This window comes from Hibiscus syriacus, unplaced genomic scaffold (genome assembly GCF_006381635.1).
Source record: "Hibiscus syriacus cultivar Baekdansim isolate YM2019G1 unplaced genomic scaffold, ASM638163v2 tig00117016_pilon, whole genome shotgun sequence".
In the NCBI taxonomy this organism is placed as follows: Eukaryota; Viridiplantae; Streptophyta; class Magnoliopsida; order Malvales; family Malvaceae; genus Hibiscus; species Hibiscus syriacus.
In genome coordinates this window covers 5,673,885-5,685,117 of record NW_024063525.1, presented here as the reverse complement: position 1 = coordinate 5,685,117, position 11,233 = coordinate 5,673,885, and the positions used below count along the sequence as shown (strand labels likewise).

General features: G+C 33.0%; 1 non-coding gene across 1 annotated transcript; it reads left to right on the top strand.

Annotated features, from left to right (window-relative positions):
• Window positions 1-9,009: 9,009 nt before the first annotated feature.
• On the top strand, window positions 9,010-9,111 carry LOC120195630. The gene has a single exon (XR_005523084.1). It is a non-coding gene; the product is annotated as a small nucleolar RNA R71 (small nucleolar RNA).
• Window positions 9,112-11,233: the final 2,122 nt, after the last annotated feature.

The window sequence follows — 11,233 nt, the reverse complement described above, 5'->3', positions numbered from 1 at the left end:
AAATTCTCGGTCTTAACAATTCTACTAATTATGCCTTTAATTCTCTGAGCTCAGTCAAAGCTATTCGATACAACTATAGAAATAAATGCAATACCAAGAAACATCTCTATTTTACTTTCTAAATCTCAATCTAGAGGTAATACATGTAACTTTTGCAGATACACATTTGGATACCCTCGAACAGTTGGGATATTTTCCAATTTAACTAAGAAAGTTTCAGTATCCACCTTCTTTACTAAGAAGGTTTGACAACCTAGTAGCAATAATTTCATAATAGTTACTGCCAAAATCCTAGTAGGGAACATGTTTACTCTCTTTCAATACCACTAATATCTTGAAACTTTTTGACTCTTTTAAACCAATTGCTTTAAGAGATAATTCATCATGACATGGTAAGGGAAATCAATCCATTAAAACTCAACACTTTGAATCATTATCAAATAGTTATTATCTATAAATAAGATCAATTGTAGCATAATGTTTCATTCTTTTATCACTACTCTACTTATGCATAAATAAGGGTTTCCCTTAATCCAAAATTGGCACTTCCTATTGTGCCAATACGTCATCTTATTAGACTAAACAATGTAATTATGGCTAACAATATTGCTATCACTATTAGCTTATTTTTACTTCCTGCTCAAACACGTTATTCAAACCCTCAAATACATACATCTTTTTCATATACTATATTATTCACATTTATTAGTAAGGAGTGACATCAATCGAACCTTATAATCACTAATCAGTAACAATGACATCCTAGTGGCATGTATACATTTTTAACTCAAAACAAGCTCAGGTTAGTCCTAGAATTGGTTAAACCTGTAACTTTGATACCAATAAATATAACACCCATAACTCGTATACATGAACCAATACGAGTTACAGATGTCACATCAGAAATTCAAAACGTTTCTTTAATCGAACTGAGTAAAATTTTGTTTCATTCAAACATCACCAGTTTTATAACTTGAACAATTATTATAAAATAATTATTCAGAGAAAAATTGTTATATAAATGTTTTTGTTACTAATTCAAAACCAGTGATAGGTAGTTCTAATTTGTTTCATAAAGGAAATACTATTGTCCACCACATTTGATTTAAAACCCAAATTATTTTTATTTAAGCATGGTTTAATATTACATTATTTATTCATATTATTAATTTATTTATTACTAACTATAGTAAAAATTTGTAGACATTTCATTCTCGTACACATGCCAGCTAGAACTTTTAAAACACAGTAGGATGTCATCATTGTTATCTGTAACATTTCTTTGGTGATTGATGCCAAGCTCAGCTCCTTACTTTTTTTCTTCATTTTTCCTACGTGTGAAATCATCACACACTAAGTATACACTTAGTGAGGCAACCATATAAATATTTAAAACAATGCAACACATAATTTAAAGGAATAAAAACATTAACTGCAATATGATCACTTTACCTGTATACCATCCATGTTACTATAAAATAACATGATATAACCAAATATAAAATTTCTTACCAATATACTTGCCATTTATCTCATAAGCTCGCAAGCTTATTTCCCAATATATCATTTATTAATCAATAAACGACAACCCAATTTAAAGCCTGAGGACATTGGGTACGCGAGTTAAATACATGTACCTTAGTGCTAAGCCTACACTAAGCTTACACTCTAGTACTAATCCAGATATGAAACATAAGGTCGTGCCCACAACCTACTCTAGGTTTACACTCTAGTGCTAATCCGGATATATACCTGTACTTAGTGTCCTTACACACTAGTGCTAATATTAACATGCAACTTCTATATTGTATGGTATGCCAACTATACCCTATCCATCAATGACTTACTTGAGCAAATAATCTATTTTATTTGATTCATCCATGGCAAAGTATATTATCATAATTATCATTGAGCAGTTCATACCTGAAATATCATTCATCATAATTATCATAAGTAATAACCAGTGATCAATGCATTTTATGTTCAACCCTTGACATATTTAGAATATGTGAAATATATGATAAATGACATAAATATCATGCCAATAAATAAGGTAGACTTATCGCAAGTCCTACCCAATGATGTATAAAACATCAATCTATAATGTTATGCATGCATTGCACTTGTTGTTGACATTATATACAAGTCAAAATATAGGCCTCACTAAGCTTTAACTTGATCCTTTGATTCTAATTCGGTTAAAACTTAAATTTATCGTAAGTTTATATCATAGCAGTTTGCACTACCTTCAAAGAACTATTATTATGTATTAAAATACACATTTAAAAATTATTTCATTTATACCATTGGAAACTAAACTCAAATACGAATCTATCCATATAAGGCGCTCCTTCTAGTTCAATTTGTACAATTCAGGTCACTCCCCGAGTCTCTTGTCGCTGGTTTGACTCAGATTGTCCATAGGATCTTCCTATTACTCTACTTCTATTAGATGTTCCTACTGATATATCTTCATATCTCTTTGGGCAATTTCGAGCATAGTGACCAGATTTACAACAATGAAAACAATCGCCAAAGAGCAATCTACATACTCCTCGGTGTGATTTGCCACATGTCTGACATGGATTATTTCGTTCTCCAAACGCTCTGCTGAGCTAGCAGCAAAAGACTACGATTTCTTTCTTTTCTGCGGAGCTATAGTAGAACCATCTCTACTATTGTATCAGAAACTCGAACCCTTGCCGTTTTTTGCTTGATGGGAAGTTGAAGACATTCCAACTCTTTTTCCCATCTGCAAACCTTGGTCCGCTGCTAGAGTCTTCTCTTGAGCTCTTTCAATGGCCTTAGCTCGATTAATAACATCTTGTAAGCTAGGAAGATTTAAAGTTAACATCATCTCTTTCAATTTAGACCTCAAGCCCTCGATGAACAAATCATGTCGAGCTTTGTCATTGGGAACTACCTGAGTATCAAAACTACTAAGCTTGTTGTACTCACCCTCGTACTCATGCACTACTCGATCGCCTTGTTTCACATTAAGAAACTTCAGCAGCATTGACTGCATAAACTGCTCCCCGATGTACTTGTTCTTAAACTCATTTTGAAAGAATTGCATGTCACTTGCTCAAGTGGTGCATACATCGTTGTGTTTGTCCACCACACTCGAGCTAATCCTAGAAGTAAAGATACAGCTCCACCCATCTTTTCAGAATCTTAGCACTGTAGACTTTCCAGCATCACCATAATTTCTTTTAACCAGAAATCAGCAACCATCGGACCTTCGTCCTCTTGTTCCCGGAACTCAGGAGCTCCCAAACTTCTCAACTCTTTTGGGATTAACATCCACGATGCTTGTGGAATAGAGAAGGTGGAGGAGGTTGAAAACGAGTCAAGATTGTATCGAGATCCTGCAAGAAAGCTCCAAACTCTGGCACTGGCATACCCTGATGTGACGGTGCACTAGCGTTTTCAGACGGAATCGAGAGCTCAATATTAACTTCATAGCTTTCGCTTCCCGACCCTTATCTAATTTATTGACCATTCGCTCTCCATGAATTCGTAGAATCCAACATCTAATAAAACATACATAATGATAACACTCAAGTTAGTAAAGAGTGACATCAGTCATATTCTAACTACACCATATCAGTAACCTTGACATCTTAATGGCATATAAGCCCTTTTTACAGTAAAATACACCTGGTTTTGACCGAGAATCAGCTAAACCTATAGATCTGATACTAATAAATGTAACACCTATTTCCGGTATACTTTCCCATAAACGAGTCACATATGTTATAACGTTTAAAAACTTTTCACTTTTGAAAAATCCATAAAATTTTATTTCTAATTATAAAACTCTTTAATTTAATAATAATAAAACATTCATTAACTTTTAATATGTAAACCAATATTAAAATTCAATCATATTATATTTTTACATCATTTAAGTCAATTACTTATCAGAGCATTTTCCTATGTCTATTAAATGCCAACTAAATACAACAAAAGTAGACATGGTTGTCGTACAGTTACTGATGAGGCGACCCTTGATTGGCGATGTCAGATGCACTCCTTACTCTGCTCATGCTAATACCTACGCGTGAAATCAACACACACTAGGTAATCACTTATTGAGGCGTAATAACAATGAGGTAAATGTTCTTTTAAAACATACATATACCATATCTATCAAAATATAAATTGATATTTCAACTTATTATAAATTCAGTGGTTTTCGTATACGGTAATTCACAAACTCATTATGAATTAAGTGGGGTTGTACACATAGTACCAATAAGAAAATTCATAAACTTATTATGAATTTCGTGAGGTTGCGCACATAGTGCCAATACGAAAATTGTTAAACTCATTATGAATTTCGTGGGGTTGCACACACAGTGCCCTTTCGGTAATTGTAATACATACATTAAGCATAATGAACCTATGCCTATCATAACATATAAGTAAAAAATAAATGCACTCACCTGGTATGCCTCAATAGGATGCCTTACTGATGTCCGACTAATTGACAACTTTATCTTTGCCCTTTTCTTGCTTGACTCAGGAGCTTGATTTTGATCTACACAAGCATCCATAATTACACATACAATACAAATGTTAGTAGTATTTCTAACTTTTATACTTCTAATAATAATGAAAAGTACTATTATTTCCAATTTCTATTAAATTTCATCAATCTTAACATTTTAGACTGACTGGTATCAGTACCCCTCTTATGGTATCGATACTTCTATACTATGGTATCGATACTCCATTCATTATTGATACCATTTTTTCATTCTAGAATGCATAGTATCGATACCTTTCTCTCAATATTAATACCTACAGTAGTATCGGTACTACTTGCATCAGTATCGATATTGTTCATCATTTTTTCTCAAATTTAAACCTATAGTATCGGTACTATTCTTCCAGTACTGATACCCTTACCCATATTTTTCAATTTTCATTTCGATTTTTACCCAAATTTCGTTTAATTCTCTTACTTTTACCTCCAATAATACCATTAATATTGACAAGTCAAATTTCGTTTAATTCTCTTACTTAACCCAACTAATTATCCTCCATAAATCTTCTTGTAACATTTAATATCTCTAAAGAACATCCCAAACTAAGAACCACACTACTTTTTCATACATATTTTTAATCACTTCCAAGGCTTCTAATCTCTTATTCACTTCTTTGACAAGTCAAATTTACTTGTAAACATCAATAAAAACTCATATTTCATCATATCACCCAAAAACTCATTTTCTTAAATATCAAATAAAACCTTCATCTCTTAGTTTCAATCCTACTTGAACTTTCCTTAATCCTCTATATCACTTAAGGTTTCAAAACCAACCCAAAAATGAAAGAAAACCCAATGTTAAAGAACCCTAACCTTAGCTATAGAGGGCATGAGACTACGGGGAAGAAAATGAGAACCACTTTGACTTATCTTCTTCTTTCCCCTATTTAAATATCCATAATAAATTGAATTTTAAATATATTTCACTCTAAAAGGACCAAAATAAAATTTCATTCTTCTATTCTTATGAATTAGTCTTAAACACAATTTCCTAAATCAATTCTTTTACTTTACTATTAATCCAATTGAATCCTCCAAATTTTAAATTCTTTCACTATAATCACTAATAAGATATTTGGGGTATTACAAGATTTACAACTTTATTCATAATTTACTTTATCTCGCAGTTAGAAAACTTGGCTTGACCATTTTTTTGAGGATGATATGTTTTAGCAACATGATACTTCACTCCATATCTTTGCAATGCCTTAGCCAGATGCTTATAAAAAACTAGGAACCTTCATCACTGATGAATGCCCTGAGTGTTTCAAAGCGAGTAAAAATAATTTTGTAGATAACCCTTAATATCACCTTAACATTGCTTGTAGGCAATGCTACTGATTCCACCCATTTTGATATATAGTCAACAACAAATAAAATAAAGAGATTTCAACATCAAACATCAAACATTTCAATTTCTAAAATAGGAGACTCCAATCTGGTGCCACTATAATAGGGGCATTGAATAACTTTAACTTAATTATTTCAAAGGACTTCAGCACTTCATCATCAATAGCAAATTTCTTATTTTTCTCTAGTAACGAACACAAAGGTCTAGTAATTTGGGAAAAGTTCTTGATGAATCTTTGATAAAAGCCAGCATGTCCAAGGAAACTCCTTACTAATTTCACATTAGTGGGAGGTGTCATCTTTTTAATAACTTTTATCTTATCTTTGTCTACTTTAATGCCATGATGAGGAACGCGATGCCCTAGCATTATTCCCTCGGTTACCATGAAATGACATTTTTTCTAATTTAGAACTAAATTGGTTTACTCACATCTTTACAACACAACAACCAAATTGACGAGGCATTGATCAAAATATTGTCCAAAAATAGGGAAATCATCCATGAAAAATTCCAAGTAGTCTTTAATCATGTCAGAGAATATTGTCGTCATACATCACCAGAATATTGTTAAAGCTCCACGTTGAAGGTACCATATGGACAAATGAATGTGGTTTTCTATTTATCTTCAAGGGCTATATCTATTTGTTTATATCCACTATACCCTTCAAGAAAATAGTAAAAAAACCTTGCCGGCAAGATAATCCAACATTTGATCGTTAAATGCAAAAGAAAATGATATTTCCTTGTGGCTTTATTGAGCTTCCTATAATTCATACAAATTCTCCAGTCAGTTGTTGTACTGTTGGGCACTAATTCATTCTTCTCATTGGAGACTACAGTATTTCCATCCTTCTTTAGAATGCATTCCACATGGCTTACCCAATTACTGTCAGAAATAGGATATATGACTCCAGCATCTAACCATTTGATGATTTCTTTTTTAAACAGTTCCTTCATGATCAGATTTATCCTTCTTTGTCGCTCAATAAAACTATTCTTGGGATCTTTTACCAATATTTTGTGCATACAAAATTTTGGACTGATGCCTTTAATATCAATAATACTTTAAGCAATTACCTACTTATGCTGCTTCAGAACAATAATAAACTTATCCTCTTGTGATGCTCCAAGCTTTGTTGCAATAATAATAAGCAAGGTCTCATTACTACCAAGAAATGTGTACTTAATATACTCGGGAAAAAGCTTGAAATCAGGTGCGGGTGGTTCTTCAATTGAAGGTTTAAGAGGTTGAATAGTCGGTTGGGTAGTTCCAATGACTCACAGTGATGTATATAATTCCCCTCAACTTCGTCAATATCTATTAACTCCTCTATTTTCATAGTATTGCTTGCAACAGCATTCATGTTATAGCATTCAACAATGTCATCAACATATGAAACATTATTCAAAACATTAAAAATATTGTGTTCATCATACAAACAAATAGTAAGTTCTTCATTTTCAATAATTATTAAAGCTCGGTTGGTGGCAAGGAATGGTCAGCTGAGTATGATCGATACATCCTTGTCACCTTCACAATCAAATATGATTAAATCAATAGAAAAATGAACTTGTCCACTTTAATTATCATATTTCAATAATTTCACTAGGATGTACGGTGGATCGGTTAACAAGTTGAAAAGTCACGGTGGTAGATTGTTCTTCTCCACTTCCAAATTTCTTAAAAATTCATAATGATATTATATTAATGCTAGAATCTAAATCACATAGTGTTTTTCCTACAAATTGATCACTAATAATGCAAGAAATAGTGAAACTCCTTGGGTCTTTGAGTTTATGTGGTAATCGACTTGTTGTCAAAGCACTAAATCCCTTGGTGAGTACAACAGTTTTAAATTCTCCAAACCTTTGCTTCTTCAGAAGAACCTCTCTCATGAACTTTATGTAATTTAGGTTTCGCTCTAATGCTTCAATCAACGGGATGTTGATTGTCAATTGCCTGAGCACATGCATGAATGCCTTGAAATGTTGGTTCTTCTTAGTCTTCTTAAATCTATGGGGAAATGGTGGCAGAGGCCTTGAACTCAACTGTATTGGAATTAAAACTACCACAAGTGACAAATTTGTTGGTGTTGTTGTTAGCAATGGCCTAGAATTACTACACTTTCGTGCCTCTCTTGCTATAACATCAATAGTTGGTTGCTCAAATTCTACTTCGATTTCTTTACCCTTATTTTGTTTTCCAAGCTTCTCATCATCATTCCTCTTAGGCTCCTCAGTAGGCCTCCCAATTTGAATACCTCTTCTTGTAGTGATGGCTTTACAATGAGCTTTCCTTAGTGGCTTAGATTCTCGGTATCACTAGGTAGTATTCTTTACTATCAATTACTCATAACATTTAACAACTCTTCACTTGATTTTACAATTCCCTTAGTGATACGAATTGAGATTAAAGCTTCGTTTATTTGATTTGTTGCCGAAGTTCTTGACATGAATTCCTTCCACCAAATTTACAAAGATGCTAAAGATGAAGCTTGGTTTGAATGTTGACCTTAATAGTTCTGCCGTTGTTGTGACGATGCAGCTTGTTATTGTGGATGATGTTGGGGCATCGTCTATTGATGGTTGTAATGTTGTTGTGTATCTGATTGAAATACCAAATTGGGATTTACAACATTTTAACTTATCCAAGATAAGTTGTGTTTATTACGGAAGTTGGCATTTTTCATGTTGTTATACGCATTGTGTTGCCATTCCTATTGTAATTTCTCACATCGTATACAAATTCAACGTTTTGTGGGCATTCTTCACATAGTAGACGGAAATTGGCATTTTTATGTTATATGCATTGATGTTTTTATTCCTATTATAATTTTTCCACAATAAACACATGAAAAAATAGATTTGGTTTTTACCTCATACATACCCCCTAGTTTTTGTAATTTCTTAATCATATTTGTCAATGTTGTAACTTGTGAAGCCATTAAATTCAAGGCGTTATAATCCACTACTACAATATTATGTCTGCTTCGTTGTAGGTTTTGTCCAACAATGCTCCATTGGTATAAGAATCAAATATCATATGTGTTTCTATGTATAAACCATTATAAAACAATTTTATTTGTGAACAATGCATAAATACATGCATCGGGCATTTACGCAGTAAATCCTTGAAGCGTTCCCATGCTTCATACAAATTCTCATCTTCCAACTGCTTGAAGAATTCTATTTCATTCCTTAGCTTGGCATTCATATTGGTCGGATTGGATCTCAACAAAAAATTGTGTTAATTTATTCCATGATGCTATAGCACCTGACGGCAAAGAGTTATGCCGTGCTCTAGATTTATCACGTAGGGAGTAAGGAAACACTTCAGGTTCAATACTTCCTCAGGTACTCCTTGATGTACAAGTGAGTCGCACACCTCCATGACTGCTCTAAGATGTGCCCTTGGATCTTTAGTAAATGGACCGCTATATTGCCTCATTAAATGCAACATCTAAAAATCACTGGCTTCAGCTCAAAATATGTTGCATGAATGGTTGGTCAAATGATATCAGGATTCAAGTCGTCCAAGGTTATCTCAACAAAAAATTGTGTTAATTTATTCCATGATGCTATAGCACCTGAAAACAAAGAGTTATGCCATGCTCTAGATTTATCACGTAGGGAGTAAGGTAACACTTCAGGTTCAATGCTTCCTCAGGTACTCCTTTATGTAAAAATGAGTCACACACTTCCATGACTACTCTAAGATGTGCCCTTGGGTCTTTAGTAAATGGACCGCTATACTACCTCATTAAATGCAACATCTAAAACATCACCGGCTTCATCTTAAAATAGGTTGCATGAATGGTTGGTCAAATGATACTAGGATTCAAGTCGTCCAAGGTTGGTACAATGTGTTCCCTATTTGTTCAGTTACCGTCATCAATGTTGTAATATTGCAATTGATTAATTACATCTCTAGCAAGTAATTTATTATCATCATCATGCTGCAATGGTGGTAAAGTATTGTTACCATTTTAAACATTAATGTTTTCTCTATTTCGGTTAGCTTCTCTTCAACAGCGATGAAATGTTCATTCTAATTCAGGATCAAAAGGTTCTAGTTTGTCATCGTTGTTGTGGGACATACACGAGCACACTAAAATAAGAAAAGAATTAGATACCCATAAAATAAAATAAACAAGTAAATAAATGAAAAGGCAACTCTAATATAAAACCATTACTCCCCAGCAACAGTGCCAAAAACTTGGTGCTACGAAATTGTTACAACATTCAACACAAGTGCATGTGTCTTAAATCAATTAATAAAGTGAAAACTTCAAGATTTTCGAATGTCGAACCCACAGAGAGCAACATTAAATCACTATAGGGTTGTTGGGAAGATAAATGTTTAAGGTGACCAATATACAGAGTTATAGCAAAGGTAAAATTCAAAACATTAAAGTGTCATGTAGTGCTACAACATACTGAGGTAGATTCAGATGATGAATGGTAGCTTCTATTGCGATCATGCAAAAGACTTTACATTCATATGTTAAGCAATGATTAACAATATTTAATCAACAAAAACTAAACTTCATTAAATCAAATAATTAAACAATTAATATTGCATAACATTTGCAGCATACGTCTCAATACACTAACTTGATTCCACATATACCAATGTTGGAAAGAAGTTGATGCAATACCCAAAATATTTATTTCTAAATATCATAGATACAAGCATACAATAAGATGTAAAATGTATTAAGTGAAATATAACCAATTAACAGTTGCCCAACCGGCTGTCACATTATAGAAATGCAACCAATAAAATTGCTCCATGTTTTGAGTAAAATGCGGCCAATTGATAGTTGACCAACCAGTTGTCTCATTCCAAAAAATTCCAATGCCACCTAGGACATCAACATTCATTGTCAGCTTTTCACAGCAATCATCCCAGCATCACTTCATAACATCACCTACAACCACAACATAAATGTACCATAATTCAGCAATAAAAATCAAATTTAGTTCACAGTTACCCAACCAACTATCATGTTGCAAAATGTACAAAAATATGTTCAAATGTTCCTAATATGCTCCTAGTAATGCTTCAGTTAAATCTCATCCTAGGTAAAAATATTATCTGTGATAAATCTATTAGAGAGTTATCACCAATCAAGGAATTTCAAGTAATTCAATTTGTCATTCTCAAGGATCGATTGCAATGATAGTGTGTTGGTTTTTATTAAATCTACAACGGTAGAAATATGCGGGTTACTAATTTTAATAATTCATAAATAAGTCTTTGTTAAAAGAAAGCTCCCACTATTTGATTCAAAACTAAAAACCCTCATATTTTGATTTTGGAAAAA